This window comes from Tachyglossus aculeatus, unplaced genomic scaffold (genome assembly GCF_015852505.1).
Source record: "Tachyglossus aculeatus isolate mTacAcu1 unplaced genomic scaffold, mTacAcu1.pri scaffold_97_arrow_ctg1, whole genome shotgun sequence".
Lineage (NCBI taxonomy): Eukaryota > Metazoa > Chordata > Mammalia > Monotremata > Tachyglossidae > Tachyglossus > Tachyglossus aculeatus.
This window is the reverse complement of record NW_024045100.1, coordinates 40,016-54,812: the sequence shown is the minus strand read 5'-3', so window position 1 is coordinate 54,812 and position 14,797 is coordinate 40,016. Positions and strand designations below refer to the sequence as shown.

Below are 14,797 nucleotides of genomic sequence, written 5' to 3'. Positions count from 1 at the left end.
TAGAGAGATTGTGTAGAAAAAGGAGGGCAGTGAAGGGCATGGTTTTCTACAGTGTACTTCCTTGTAGTCAGCTGTCACAGTCTTTGCCTTCTAGGAAAGGGCAAAGCCAGAGGAAATTTAGGAAATGAGTGAGGATCTTTATGTGCAAATAGGTGATCCATTGTAGGTACAAGGATAAAGACTAATCAAACTATCTATAATAGCCTCCTGATAAAATTTCTCTCTTGACAGGTGGGGCTCAGCCAATAACCCTGGGTTTTATCTGGTATAATTAATTAACTTCATTCATTCAATTTTATTTAGTGAGTGCTTACTTTGTGCAGAGCACTGAACTAAGCACCTGGGAGAGTACAGTATGATAGTAGACACATTCCCTGTCCACAGTGAACTAAGAGTCTATCAGAGTTCCTGGGACTGTAAAATCTCAACCCCATCTCAAATTGGAAAGCAGAATGGAAGCAAATTGGAAGCAGTGGATAAATTGCAGATCAGGGAGCCAGGAAACCTGGGTTCTAATACTGGTTCTGCCACTTGCTTGCCCTGATACCTTGGGCAAGTCACTTAAATCATCTATGCTTCAGTTCCCTCAACTGTAAAATTAGGATTCAATACCTGGTCTCCCTCCCACTTGCCTCTGAGCCCCTTGTGAGTCAAGGACTGAATTTGACCTAATTAATGTATATCAATCCCATGGTTTAGAACAGTGTTTGCCACATAGTAAGCAATTAACAAATACCATAAAAAATTTAAATCAGGATAAAAAACATTTACTGTCATGGATCTGAGTAGAATGTGAATGTGACTGAAAATGCCTAGTGTATACTAGATTATGAACATCTTGAGCAAGAAGCATGGCCTAGTGGAAAGAGCAGTGGTCTTGGAGTCAGAGAACCTGAGTTCTAATCCTGGCTTTGCCAGTTGCCTGCTTTCTGACATTGGACGAATCATTTCACTTCTCTGTGCTTCAGTTTCCTCATCTGCCAACTTGGCATTCAATACTTGTTCTCCTTCTTACTTAGGCTGTGATCTCCATGTGGGACAGGGACTATGTTTGACCAGACTGTCTTGTGTTTGTCTACTTCACCACTTGGTGTACTCTTCGTAACACATTGTAAGCATTCAACAAATACCACAGTTATCATTGTTAGTGAGGGCAGAAACTGGGTCCACCCACTCTATTGTACTTTCTCAAGTGTTTAGTATAATACTCTGCGCAGAGTAAATGCTCAATAAATACTGTTGCTCAATTGATTAATTGGATGAAGTGTGGTAAGCTCATCTGAGATATTACGTGGGATCAAGCACTAAGCTAAGGGGCTTGAAGCTACCAGGTCCCCACTCCCTGAATGACAGATTATTTAGCCTTTTAGATTTTTCCACTGAAACGCTCTGTGATTATTATTTTTTTTGAGAACAATATTCTGTTTTCATGCACTCATTGGATTTCTTTTTTTGCTTTTCTATCTCTTTTATATATAACTGACTTCCCCTTTTATCCTACACTATTAGATAATCAGAATGGAATAACTTGGTATCCTCAATCTCATTCATATTTAGACGGTTTTTCATTTCCAGGAACATAACAGAAAGAGTCAGAATGCATTCCATTTTACTGCAGGCCTATTTTCGATTTAGAAAATTAAGATTCATTTCCTTGGAACAACCCTAATGCACAGCTAGGACTTTTTGAACCTGTTAACTCCTTGAGGGCCAGAATCATATCCCCTAATTCTATTGTATTGTACTCTTCCAGGCACTTAATACAGTGCTCAGCACAGAGTAGGTGCTCAATAAATGCAAATGCTTGCTTGACTGATTACAAGCTGCACTCTTAGGTGCTCATTTGTTCTCATTTCTAGATGCTCATTCTAGCAGATCCTAGCTAGGGATATCGCTCTCAATGCTGAAATAAATTACTGACAGGGAACATACTGCTAATTCTGTTGTATTGTGCTCTCCCAAGTACTTAATACAGGCTCTGCACATAGTTTCTACCCCAGTACACATAGTAAGCACTCAATAAATACAAAATTGATTGATTGATTGATTGAATGGTGACTGTATCAATGGACAATTTCCAGTCAGGGGACCTGGGATCTAATCCCAGCTCTGTCACTTGCCTGCTGTGTGACCTTGGGCAAATTACTTAACTTCTCAGGGCCTCAGTTCCCTCAACTGTCAAATAGAGATGAAATACCTGTTTTCCTTCCTTCTTAGATCTTAGATTGTGAGCTTTATGGGAGATAGGGACTGTGTCTGACCTGATTAAATTGTATCTACCCCAGTGCTTAGTGCAGTGTTTGGCACATAGGAAGTCCTTAAGAAGAGCCACAGTTCACTATTATCAGTGCTCTTATTTTGACTACGATCTGTAAATTATTTTTTCTTGAATTTCCAGGAAATGAAAGTCCCAGAAATGGAGGAGAGAAACTGCACCATGGCATCCCAGTTCATTCTCTTGGGATTAACAGACCAGCCAGAATTGAAGCTCGTTGTGTTTCTGATGTTTCTCCAAATCTATGTGAGCAGTCCCCAGCTTCACATCCCCATGTACTTTTTCCTCAGGAACCAGTCTCTCTAAGATGCGGTCTATTCCTCTGGCATTGTCTCCAAAGTTCTGATCAACTACGTATTGGAAACCAAGGTCATTTCATTTGGTGAGTGTGTGGTTCAGTTTTTCTTTCTTTCTTTCTCTCTGTGAAAATACTGAATTGTTCCTTTTAGCTGCAATGGCATACGATCAGTTCATTGCCATCTGTCACCCATTGCTTTACACGGTGATGATGTCTAAGGAAGCCTGTATTCTTTTGGCTGCCAGCTCATACTGGCTTTCCTGTGTGAGTGCAGTTTTGCATACTTGCTCTTTAACCAGCTTGTCCTTTGGAAGCTCTAATATCATCAACCATTTTTTTCTGTGACATTCCTCTCCTCCATACAATCTCCTACTCTGACACCTACATCACTGACTTGGTCCATTATGTCTTTGTTGTATTGGCTTAAAAAATCACCATCGTATCCATTCTACTTTCCTATGTCTACATTGTGGTTACCATCCTGAGGATCCCCTCTGCTGAAGGGAGATGCAAAGTATTCTCCACTTGTACATCTCATATCACTGTGGTCTCAATATTGTAAGGGACCCTGTTCTTCACGTACTTCAGGCCCACCTCCACCAACTCTGTGGAACAGGGTAAGATGGTGGCTGTGTTTTACACCCTGGTGATCCCCATATGCAACCCTCTGATCTACAGTCTGAGGAACAAAGAAGTTAAAGAGGCCTTGAAAAAGACAAACGTCTGGAACATCTTCAGTCATTGAATGTTATCAGTAATATTCTTTTTCAAAAAGATAACTGTGGGCTATCTTCTCCAATTTACTCTCCTATATTGTACTGTATCTAATGTTTAGTACAGTGCTCTGCACACAACACATATTCAACAAATATCACTGATTGATATCCACTAATTGATTGAACACTAATATCCTATTTAGCCCTTTAATACGGAAAGCTTGTATTTTCTGTAATGGTACTCTCCACAGAATTGCTTAGCTCTTGAGGAAGCAGCACAGCCAAGGGAAGCAGTATGGCCTCTTGGCAAGAGCATGGGCTTGGGAGTCAGAAGACATGGGCTCTAATTCTGACTCCACCACTTGTCTGCACCTTAGGCAAATCATTTAACTTCTCTGTGCCTCAGTTTCCTCATATTTAAAATGGGGATTAAGACTGTGAACCCCATGTGTGACAGGGACTGTGTCCAACCTGATTGCCTTGTATCTACCCCAGCACTCAGAACAGTACTTTGCTCATAGTAAGTGCTTAACAAATACCATAACTATTAATATTATTATTTAATCAATCAATCAATCAATCGTATTTATTGAGCGCTTACTGTGTGCAGAGCACTGTACTAAGCTCTTGGGAAATGCAAGGTGGCAACATATAGCGACAGTCCCTACCCAACAGTGGGCTCACAGTCTAGAAAGTGGGCTCACAGTATTTAGTTAGAATAATTACCAGTTACTGTCCCTAGCACTGTGCTAAGTACTGGAGTTGATGCAATATGATCAGTTTGTCCTTTTGATTTTAAAATCATATGGTCAGTTCTTAGAGCACACGAGAATTCTTGGAAGAATGGGAGTCATTCCATTCTGAGCATTCAGGGAGATTTCTGAGACTCTGAACCATTACCAGAAACTGAAGTGAGGAGAGAAGAAATCAGAGAGACTTGCACACTGGTTTCTAGAACAGGCCCAGCAATAAAACTAAATATAAAGGCTCGTTTTGTTCCCCATTTCAGCCTCCGACTTTACTTACTTTCTCATAATGATTTGTTCATTCTTGTTTTCCCATCCCTAATTCTGGCTTTTCTCCCTTTCACCCTTCAGTAAAGTTGCCTCTATGATCTTTGCACCCGGGTTTGCAGCCTCTGCCTTGGAACTCCCTCCATTTTAATTACCCAGAGACCAACACTCTCCCCACCTGCAAAGTCTTATTAAAATCACATCTCCTCCAAGAGGCTTTCCCTAAGTCAATCAATCAATCATATTTATTGAACATTTACTTTTTTAAAGTAAGAACACAATGAATATAATTGATTGATCTAAGAGGGAAGGAGAACAATACTTCATCACTATTTTACAGTTATGGAAAGTGAGGCAGAGAAGTTAAATGACTTGCACTAGTTCACAGAGCAGACAAATTAACTTCTGAAGTGAACATTGGGTCACATTTATCTTGCTCCAATATGAAGGTTTCACAGGGAAAGTAGTTGCAAGGAACCGTAAAAATAAATAAAAAAGTCAAATTTTTCTTCCATGCTATAAGTATGCTGTCTAAAGTGGTCTTTGGGGAGCGCAGATTATCCAGATTACTGAACACAGAGATTTCTTGCCACAACCCTGCTTCTCGGGTCAAAAACCTTTGCTTAAGATTTCAGAGTGGAATATGCATATAGATCCAGCACCTTGGACATGAACCCCTGACATGCCAGGGGGAAAGTCTAGTGGTGTTTGAAGACCCAAGTGTCTCCAAGCCTACCCTGACCCTGACAAACGATGATGATTGACTTAGGGGAAATTGGTATGTATATTTTGCTTTTAAACTATCAAAACAATTGCCTTCTCATCTTTCTTTTCCTCCATAATCTCTAAGATGGTGATTCTGAATTAATCAGAATTATATCACAAATAATTATGATATATTATATTGATATTATATAATTATTGGTATATATTATATTAATTCTATCTTCTTGCAAGTACTATACTTCCTGTAAGGCTTTCAGACACTTTTAGCTTTCTGGCTGTACTGATTGATTTGAAAGAAGGAAAAGGGGGATCTTCAGAAAACCCATTTCCACATACAAACATATCTCATGAGATGGCAAATCAGAGGTAAAGCATTTTCCCATCCTCCCAAAGGACAACTGGTACTCTAAAGAGTTCCTGGGATGAGATCTGGAGTACAGAGCTGCCTTAGGGACTTACTCCCTCCCGCTCCTCCTGGTGACAAAATTCCAGCAATCAGAGCATAAAGCAGGAATCATCTTCCTATTGAGTTTAAGGAAACCATCGTATGTCCAACGGAAGTGCAATGAACATCCTTCCATTTCCATCTGTGAATTTGACCTCCATTGCTATTTTATCCCTTTAGTTTCAATTTTCCTCCATTGCAATTGAAGCCTGCTTGAATCTATTCGGACCAAGTTACCTCCTGGATTCAGACCATGTTAGGATAAAGTTACAACAATTTTTTATGTTGATAATAGAAGGTGTCCTGTGTATAATATTTGTATATAGAATTTTTGTTGGATTTGGTGAGGTGGAGTAGGAATCCCTGTTTGTTTAAAGAGAAGTACAAGCTCTTTGGGTTAAGAAACTTCCTTGAGAGTTAATGCCTTATCCATATTTGTAAACTAGGAGGTCAGTGTCCTCAGGAGATTGGAATATTTATATATATTCCATGATACGAGCTCTCCCCCTGCACGTTCTCCATGCCTTCCAGCATTTGATTTATGTTTAATTATGAGAGGGAGAAAAAAGTTTGAAGAAGGAAGGTGTTGGAACTGGGGATTTCCTTTGGCTGTCTGATAATTTACCCTACATTTGTATTTTTATGTGTTTTTGAGTCTGTGGGTTGCCACCCTTATTTGTGGTTTTGTATGTCCTTATGTGTTTTCCTGGGAGTAGTGGGGTGGGATGGAGATATATGCATTTTCCCACAGTTACGAATGCGTGTATCTCTGTGTGTGTTCAGGTACATCTACCTGTGTGTGTTCATGCATGTCCTTGGACATTTCTCAGCATCTCTCCATAGATTGTTTAATGTATGAGCCTCCCCCTGTGAATTTTAAACGTGTCTCTCTCTTGGTTTTTGTGTCCATGTTTGTTCTCCTGTGGGTGGGTGTCCATGTATCTTTTTGTGTGCTTTTCTGTCTGTATCTCTGTGCATCTGTCATTGGGTATTTGCACATTCTTGTGTGTCCACATGTTTTTCTCTCTCTGGGTGTTGCTCATGGTTTTTTTTTTAGTTTTTCTTTGTGCATTTGGGTGTTTTTCTCTGCACTTGTTTCTGCTACAGCATGTTTTCACTGTGTGTTTTGCCTAGAACATTGCTAGGGAACTAGAAAATATTTTTCCAACAATGTGAGTCTGTTAAATTCAGCATACCATGGTGCTGGAAGAAAATGTGCCCCACGCAGTGCCTTCCACAGTAAATACTACGATATGAGTTTTCCTTAACCCAGAGTTTGCAAGAAAGCAACCTCCCTCCATTATGACAGGACTGGGTTTATTTTTTATCTGTGTGTGTGTGTGTGTGTGTGTGTGTGTGTGTGTGTGTGTGTTTGTAAGTGTGTCTTCAAGCTTTGTAGCCAGGCTCTGTCTCTCACCCATCAGATCTCTCCAATCCTACTTTTGGGATTACTTGTATTTGGAGATCATGGTTTTGAGCAGCACGCGGAGAGCTTCCTTTCATTCATTCATTCAGCTGCATTTATTGAGTGCTTACTGTATGCAGAACACTGTACTTCCCTGCCTCCTTCCCTCCTGCTTCATGTTCCAGACACTGTAGCATGGGGTAGTGGATAGAGCTTGGGTCCAGGAGGCAGAAGGTCATGGGTTCTAATCCCAGCTCTGTCACTTGTCTACTGTGTGGCCTTGAGCAAATCACTTAACTTCTCTGTGCTTCACTTACTTCATCTGCAAAATGGGGTTGAGATTGTGAGCCCCACATGGGACAGGGACCGTGTCCAACCCAATTTGCTTGTACCAACCCCAGCGCTTAGAAGAGTGCCTGGCACATAGTAAACACTTAACAAATACTATAATAATAATAATTATTATTATTATTAGTGCAGTTGATGCTCACAATAGCCAAGTCTTTCCCTGCCACTCCTGAATGTGTTTTCCCAATTCTGATGGCTGGGTTTGTAGTGACAGTAGCAGACACTAGCAGCTTGTATTTCCCTCCTCCTGCTCTCTGTCACTTGCTGTGGATCAGATCCCAGGTTCCAGCTATTTTTCATAAGATGCCTTACAAGAGTATATGGGAGTACAGTAAAGTCTCAATTATTCCCCAGAGGTTTTGCAATGCAAGCTGGGTATTTATTCTAAATATAGTTTTCCTTTAAGGCAAAGAAAGGTCCAAAGACAGTAATTGTGGAGGATACCTGATACCAAAGAGAGCAGGCAGGAAGATACCAGCCTGCATATGGTTAAATCATATGCATCAAACACATTTCTTGTTTCTTAAAGCATACAGTTGCTGATATGATTTTCAGGGGAGATGCATAACCTCAGCAAGGACATTCTGTTAACACCAATGAGAGCTCACCGGCGGCTTCATTAGGGTAAACTCTGGCTGATTTGGTTCCATTCTAATGATTAACTGCTTCTTCCTAGTTCCAAGGGGCGTGACAGAATACATGGAAGAGAAGAACTGCACCAGAGTGACTGAGTTTATTCTTTTGGGATTTATGGACCACGCAGACTTACAGTTTGTCATCTTTCTGCTGTTTTGGGCCATTTATCTCTTCACTGTGGTGGGGAATCTGATCATCGTCTTGTTGATCAAGATGAGTTCCCAGCTTCACACCCACATGTATTTTTTCCTCAGTAATCTGTCTCTCTTAGATGTCAGTTATTCTTCTATTATTGCCCTTAAAATGATGGTCAACTACCTTCTGGCTAAAAAGGTGATATCATTTGCAGAATGCTTAACCCAGTTTTTCTTGTTCTCCCTAGCTGCTAGTGCTGAACTTTACCTGTTGGCTGTAATGGCCTATGATAGGTTGTTGCCATTTGTAAACCATTGCTTTATACTACTTTGATGTCCAAGAAAAGTTGCATCCTTTTGATAGCCAGCTCATATCTCTGTGCTTCTATCAATGCAATAGCACACACCAGCGTCTTATTCAGGTTGTCCTTCTGTGGCTCCAATATTATCAATCACTTTTTCTGTGACATCCCTCCTCTCCACACCATCTCCTCCTCGGATACCCACATGGCAGCATCGGTCCATTTCATCTTTGCCACCATCATTATCGTAAACACCATCCTGGCCATTTTCCTGTCCTATGCCTGCATCGCGGCTGCCATCCTGAGGATCCGTTCCACTGAAGGGAGATGCAAAGCCTTTTCCACTTGTGCTTCCCATCTAATGACTGTGTCCATTCTATATGGGACTTTGATTTTCATGTACCTATGTCCCATCTCCAGCCTATCGGCATACCAGATAAAAGTAATGTCCATGATTTATTCTTTGGTGATCCCCTTGTTGAATTCCTTGATCTATAGTCTGAGGAACAAAGAGGTGAAAGAGGCCCTGAAAAAGACTCTAGACTGGAAATTGTCCCTATTTTAATGTAAGCATTTTGGTGGTAAAGAATTGTTGAGTCATGTGGTTTCCTTTATTACATATTACCAGGTAAAGGATATTGCAACCTACTAAATAAAGAACTATTTTTTTTTTATTCTGGGATCCAATAATATTACAGTCTCTGAGAATACGTATTCAATGTTATTCAAGTACATTATAAATTTCCTATTCATTTCCTGTTAGTTCATGTATATCATGTGTATATGACTGTTCTCAATCCACTTAATATTTTTCATATAAATTGTAAATTCCCTGAAATATTTATGGCCACATAAATATCTTTTTAAAATGACTCTGCCAATATATTTACTGAGTTCTTACTCTGTGCAGAGCACTAAGATCTGATCTCTGACCTCAAGGTGCTTACAATTTACTTGGGAAGATAGACCCTAATTTAAATTATAGGTAGAAGGAAGAAATAGAATTTAAAGTACAATAGAGTCTAAAATTCATCAGTGCAATGGAGGCTGTGAAAACCCAAGTGTTTAATTGCTGTGTAAGATCTGAGGTAATATTTGAGGGGGTTATAGGGCTTGTCTTTTCTTATGCTGTCAAGTCATTTCTGACCCATAGCAACACCATGGACACATCTCTCCCAGAACACACCACTCTCCATCTTCAATCATTCTGATAGTATATTCGTAGAGTTTACTTGGTAAAAATATGGAAGTGGTTTACAATAGCTGCCTTCCATGCAGTAAAATTAAGTTTCCACCCTCGACTCTCTCTCATGCCACTGCTGCCCAGCATGGGTGAGTTTTGACTTGTAGCAGATTGCCTTACACTCACTAGCCTCTCCCCAAGCTAGGAATGGAATGGATAGGTCTCTGCTTGACTCTCCCTCCCATACCTGAGACTGGTACAGTATTACCTGGAAACTCTCCAAGTGTGACCTTGAGAGGGGGGATATAGGGCAGGGAGATGAAAAATCGATTAGGGAAGATCTTCTGGAGAAAGTACGATTTTAGGGGGCTTTTGAAAATAAAAAAAAACAGTAATCTGTCATAAACTGAAGGCCGGAGGGAATTGCAGGCTGAGCGGAGGGCAGAAGTGAAGATTAACTAGAGACAAGTAGGAAGCACAGTGCATAGATTGGCTTGAGAAGAGCAAAATAAGCAAACTGGGATGTTGTGGGAGAACAAGGATAAGCAGGGATGGGAGAGCTAGTTGAGTGACTTTTAGCCAAGAGGAATGGGTAGCACTGGAGGCTTAAAAAGAGTGGGGAGGTATACCCAGAATAATGCTGAAAAGGGACCTGGGCAACAGAATGAAATATGGACTTTCTAAGGGGAGAGACTAGAGGCTGTGGGGTCTGGGAGGAAGCTGATGACTGTGACCCTGCTGTTGGGTAGGGACCATCTCTATATGTTGCCAACTGGTACTTCCCAAGCGCTTAGTACGGTGCTCTGCACACAGTAAGAGCTCAATAAAAACGATTGATTGAATGAATGAATGAATGAATGAATAATAAAATCAGGTTATGACAAATGTATGGACCAAGATGGTGGCAGTTTGGATGGGAAAGAAGGGGTAGAGTCTGTAAATACTGCTTCCTGCTCGGATGGAAAGAACACCACAGGATTTAATGCAAGAGGAAGTGCTACAGCTTCGAAATTATAAAAGCTCTTGTGGATTTTCTCTGTGGAACACTGATGCAATATAAAACTTTAACTTTAGAAGAAAAAATGTACAAAAGAATATTTCATTTCAAAAAAAAGCAAACATGGAAATCTCTGTTCAGTGAACACCTATCTCCTTCTCTTTTCTAAGACCCCTTCCCCAGAGTTAATTGTCAGTAAGGATAAAAGAATGCAGGAGGAGATGGTTAACAGGGAGTCAGAAGGGAAGACAAGATGGATGGTGAGGAAATATCAGTATCAGTAAAGACATGGATTCTCAGATGACTTCAGTAGTCTTGTATGTGTATTGAATGGGCCTAGTTGAATTGTTGGATTGGGAGCAACAAACCTTCTTTATTCCTTTCTACCCCAGCCATCTGCTCCTCTCTATAGCAGGTTCCAGTCAGTGGTCCCACCTACCCTGGGATAAAGATCTTAGTATTGTGGGAATGGGAGAGTTGGGAAAGGAAAGGACAAGGGAAAAGCAGCAGGCTTAGTGGAAAGAGAACAGTCCTGAAAGCCAGAGGATCTGCGTTCTGATCTCGGCTCAGACACGTTTCTGCTGTATGACTTTGGCCCATCTCTGTACTCAATTACCTCATCTGAAAAATGTGGATTACATGGGCTATGTCCAACTTGATTTGCTTATATCTACCCCAGAACTTAACGCAGTGCCTGGCACATAGTAAATGCTTAACAAATTCCATTAAAAAAATAAGGACAATGTGGGTGGACAATCCAGGTTGGAAAATTGGATCTTGCCCAGTAAACTAATCATCTCCATTGTCATTACCTCAAAGATCTTAAAGAGGCAAAATTATTTCCTTCCAATCTGGAGAACTGTCAAGTTCATTCCCTTCCTGTCTGTCTCTCCTCCACACCTTCATTATATTAGCTATTAGGAGCTTTATCCTGCCTGGACATGTGAACTAAGGTGAGAGCTAGAAAGCCACTTTACTCTGCTCTAAGATAGTGCTTAGGGATAGAAAGAAAATGAAAAGAAAGTGAGTCAATGTGTTTCTGAACATTTATTCACATTTATTTACCTAAAAGCTGATTAAATTACTAACCCTTACAGTATTTCATATTTGGAGATTCTCAGCTTCACACTCAAGCAGCATGGCATAGTGGAAAAACAGCATGACCAGTGGATAGTGCACGGACCTGGGAGTCAGAAGGACCTGGGGCCTCATAACGGCCCCACCATTTGTTTACTGTGGTATCTCAGGTAAGGCACTTAACATCTCTTTGCACTGTTATCTCATTTGTAAAATAGGGATTAAGACTGTGGGTCCTATGCAGGACAGAGACTGTGCCCAACCTGTTTATTTTGTGCTTACCCCAGTGCTTAGTACAGTGTCTGACACATTGAAAGTGCTTAATAAATACCATTTTAAAAAAAGATTGTATTCATTGCTCTTAGTATCTGAAAATCAGTCATTGGTGTTTTTGCAGGGAGGAAGGAAGTAAAGTTGTGTGTTCATATTTTCTTTGTTGGTTTTGACTAGTCACAAACAGCCGAGTTTTCTATCATTTCAACCATATAGGTCCACCCTTACCCAAATTTCCAAGGGTGTTGTTCCATTAAATTCATTGTACTCCTGAAATAATATTAAAGCCCAATAAAGTGAGAAATAGAATCAAGCCGTTCATATTCTACAAGCTTAAGAAGCAAGGGAGCAAAAGAAGATGTAGTAAACAGCCAATGGAAATTTGATATATTGTTATCATACAGGTCACATTAAGAACGATAGAGTGCCTTATGAATTAATCAATCAATAGTATTTACTGAGCATCTATTGTATGTAGAACACTGTATGAAGTAGTTGGGAGGATACAATATAGAAATCATAATAATAATAATAATGATAATAATGGCATTTGTTAAGCACTTACTATGTGTGAAGCACTGTTCTAAGCGTTGGGTGGATACAAGGTGATCAGGTTGTCTCACGTGGGGCTCACAGTCTTAATCCCCATTTTAGAGATGAGGGAACTGAGGCACAGAGAAGTTAAGTGATTTACCCAAAGTCACACAGCTGACAAGTGGTGGAGCCGGGATTACAACCCATGACCTCTGACTCCCAAGCATAATCCCTGCAATCAGCAATCTCACAGTCTAGCAAGGGGGACAGACTCTAAAATAAATTACCCGAAAAAAGTGGAGTTCAAAGACATGTACACAAATGCAACTGGGACTGTGAGTTCCCCAAATGCTTAGATGACACTGAAGTGATGAAATATCCTTTGGGAGGAAATGACATGGTGAGAAGATAAATTAATTGGAAAAGGCCTCCTGTAGGAGGTGGTACTTCCTCCTGTCTCTCCCCACTTCAGTCTATATTTCAAGCTGCTGCCCGGATCATCTTTGTGCAGAAACGCTCTGGGCATGTTACTCCCCTCCTCAAAAATTTCCAGTGGCTCCCTGTCAATGTATGCATCAAGCAAAAACTCCTCACTATCAGCTTCAAGGCTCTCCATCACCTCGCCCCTCCTACCACACCTCCCTTCTCTCCTTCTACAGCCCATCCCGCACCCTCCGCTCCTCTGCTGCTAACCTCCTCACTGTACCTCGTTCTTGCCTGTTCCGCCATCAACCCCCGGCCCACGTCCTCCCTTAGCCTGGAATGCCGTCCCTCCAAACATCTGCCAAGCTAGCACTCTTCCTCCCTTCAAAGCCCTACTGAGAGCTCACCTCCTCCAAGAGACATTCCCAGACTGAGCCCCCTTTTTCCTCTCCTCCTCCCTATCCCCCCACCCTACCTCCTTCCCCTCCCCACAGCACCTGTATATATGCTTGTACAGATTTATTACTCTATTTATTTTACTTGTACATATTTACTATTCTATTTATTTTGCTAATGATGTGCATTTAGCTTTAATTCTATTTGGTCTGATGACTTGACACCTGCCCACATATTTTGTTTTGTTGTCTGTCTCCCCCTTCTAGACCGTGAGCCCGTTGTTGGGTAGGGACCATTTGTATACGTTGCCAACTTGTACTTTCCAAGCGCTTAGTACAGTGCTCTGCATACAGTAAGCGCTCAATAAATATGATTGAATGAATGAATGAGTGCGCTGAGAGAGATGGATGGTGTCGAGAGAGCCGAGGTCTCTGTTGGGCAGTAATATAGATTTACATTGGGGAGAAGTTAGAGAGAGGAGGCAGGTGAGAAAGTTATGTTCAGATAGAGGGATTTCAGAGTTGGTGAAGGTGGAGAAAATGCAGTGGTAAGAAATGATGAGGTCGAGGGTGTGACCAAGTGTCACTTGTGGCCCGGGGACGGGTTCAATCACTAATCGGCGTGGAGAGAGAGAGAGAGAGAGAGAGAGAGAGAGAGAGAGAGAGAGAGAGAGAGAGAGAGAGAGAAAGAGAGAGAGAGAGAGAGAGAGAGAAAGAGAGAGAGAGAGAGAGAGAGAGAGAGAGAGAGAGAGAGAGAGAGAGAGAGAGAGAGAGAGAGAGAGAGAGAAGCCAGGGACAGAAAGCCTAGGTGTCATATAAAATTTATTCCGCGAGGCGATTTCAATTATTTAATTGTTTAGGCACAATGGATTGAACTTCCCTTTAGGAAGGACTGTAATCAATTAACAATATTAGAGCTTCCCTAACCGGAGAAACACAATCATCCGGTACTCGTGCATGGGTGAGGTGGCTAGCTCTCACCCATGTGCACTTCCCGCTCGGGAAGAATCCACTTACTTTCCCACACGGGAGGAATCCATTACATTACCTGCGCACGTGGTGGGTGGCTAGCTCTCACCATGTGCTCTCCCTAAACGGGAGGTATCCACTTATGTTCCCAATCCGCAGCAGGGCAGCTGTGTCCCACCCACGAACGTTCAGCGAGACATTCACCCATCCCACGGTCCTTCATTCAATGTGTTGGTTTTTGTTGCAGAGCGGGTATCTGGCCTTCTGGGAAGAGAAATACACGTAGGCTGCTGCTGCGGCTGCTTCTACTGCTGGTGCGTGTCTAGGTGTTCTGCTCCAAGAAGGTCAGAGGCGACAGGTATTTATCATCTATGCTCCTAGGCCATTCCAACTTCCGGCCTAAATTTATCAAATCTCTGCCCTCCCCTCTCCTCCCTACACAATTTGATTGGCACGGGGGCGAGGGACACCTTCTGTATTCCCGGCTTGGGCTGTCAATCTAGCGGTTTTGGTTGTGGGGGCGGTATCCCACCCTCACTTCCGAGTTCCGTCTGCTGACTCAGGTGGTCACGGGATAGCATTTGACCTTGAGATGGTCGGTACCCCACGGTCACCTTGGGACACCAAGTTGGTGAGTGGGTGAGGTGG

General features: G+C 41.7%; 1 pseudogene; it reads left to right on the top strand.

Moving 5' to 3' along the window:
* The first annotated feature begins 3,195 nt into the window (after window positions 1-3,195).
* Window positions 3,196-12,214, top strand: LOC119924340 (annotated as a pseudogene).
* The last annotated feature ends 2,583 nt before the right edge of the window (window positions 12,215-14,797 follow it).